This window comes from Mastomys coucha, chromosome X (genome assembly GCF_008632895.1).
Source record: "Mastomys coucha isolate ucsf_1 chromosome X, UCSF_Mcou_1, whole genome shotgun sequence".
In the NCBI taxonomy this organism is placed as follows: domain Eukaryota; kingdom Metazoa; phylum Chordata; class Mammalia; order Rodentia; family Muridae; genus Mastomys; species Mastomys coucha.
Window position 1 is genome coordinate 155,645,659 of NC_045030.1, and position 2,025 is coordinate 155,647,683.

The following is a 2,025-nucleotide window of genomic DNA, read 5'->3' on the forward strand; positions in this document are numbered from 1 at the left end:
TAAAAAGACAACTTTTCTTGAAAAGGCCACATTTGGAGTCCCAACATGGTTTTATAAGAATATGTGAATACACAGACATACCATACCACCCAATCTCATCCAATCTGGAAAGTTAGGCAGGACTGGGCCTGGTTAGTCCTTGCATGAGAGGATAAGTGAGTGAGTCCAGTTGGGGGTAAGTGGATGCACGTACAGATAGCAGGACAAGGACTTCCACCTATTCAAACTGCTTTCATTCCATAAGAATCTCAGTCTCTGAATCTGGACCTGAGTGCACTACAAGGTGAGAAAAGCTATTTTCTCTCCACACAAGCTTGCTCCCTCTCTCCTAACAAATGGCCCATAGCTTCTGTTCCAATTCACACTCTCTGAAAACTGATTGCAGTAAAGAAAAATCATTTCCACATCTATCATGGCCTCTGGCAGAATTTGGCAAATCTTTTAGGTATTTGTAAATATTTCAGTGTTTGGAGACTGTTTTGGTTTACTTTCTATTGCTGTAATAAAGCTACCAAGACCAAAAGCAACTTGGGGGAGGAAAGGGTTTATTACAGCTTATAGACCACCATGAAAGGAACTCAGGACAGGAACTCCAGGAAGGCAACAACATGAAAGTGGGAGCTGAAAGTGCAGACTATGGAGAGATGCTGCCTCCTTACCCACTTCTCACACCCTATTCAACCAAAGACTGCCAAACCTGGGGTGGTACCACCCACAGTGGGCTGGACCTTCCCATATCAATCATTAATCATCAAACTGTTTTACAGACTTGCCTGTAGGCTAATCTAATGCAATTGTTTTTTTTTTTTCAACTGAGATGTCCCCTTCCCAGATGACCCTAGCTTGTATCCAGTTAACACTAAAGCTAACCAGCAAAAAGATCATAAAATCTCTGACACTGTACTGTTGTATTAGGAAAGCAGTTATAGAGAATACATCCATGGAAGCCAGGCAAATTGGTTTGTATCCATTATCCCAGCACCTGGCAGGCTGAGGCAGGATGATCACTGTGAGTTCAAAGATAGCCTGGGCTATATAGTAAATTCCAGGACAGCCTAAGATACAGAGTGAGACCACATCTCAGTACAAGCAGAGTACATAAGTGAATGAATTCTAATAACTATGTACCAATGGAATTTACTACAAAGTCATGCCAGGTTGATTTGGAGCCTGTGCCCTACTTTTCCATTCCCTGGTCTATCTCTTCACCTTTGTGCAGCTCCACCTTTTTCCAGCCTGTATACCTACCTATCCTTCACCTTTCAAATGTAATGCTACTACTCGGTCTACTCTATGACATGTATTCTAGTGGGTGCTGGGTAAATCTCCCGGAGTCTTCTGTGAAGTCTGCTACATTCCTGAAGACGTTTTAAAAGGATATGCTTTGGGGTTATGCTTGTAAAGGCCTGGCACAAGAGAATGTAAACAGTAAATATTATCTTAACAGTGTGCAGGCCATTCATCTTGTGATGATACGGGCATCACATTGATTCCATCTCACACAAAAAAGAAAAAGGCATCAAGACAGCAAAAAGTAACGGAACTGTTCAACAACAACCTTCTGGCAGAACAAGAAAGAACAGCCAGGCACTATGATGCAATGTCCCTTTCCTTAGGAAGTGGCCTCACTCAATTTCTAAAAGCCCCAAGAAAGATATGAATAGTGACTTTTATTGAGGAATTAAGGCCCAAGTGCAGACGATTTTTTTTTTTTATGTTTTTCAGACAAGTTAGGGATGATAAATCAAACTCCACCACTGGAGGTGCTGACGTTTCCCTCCTAAGTTAGCCACTATTTAGCAGTTTCAGCAGAGCTTTGGCTGCAGCTTTTGTCCTACAGCACCCACCCCCAGTCTTCCATATACGATCTCCATGTTCTTGGCTCTGTAGGATGGACTATGGTTTATGCTTAGAATCACGTGACAGCCCCAGCGGCTCTCAGCAAATGTGAGTGGGCCATAAATAACCCTTGTTTGATTGGCAAAAGTGCTTGGCTCTCTCTCCCTAAAAAGGAAATAATACTAA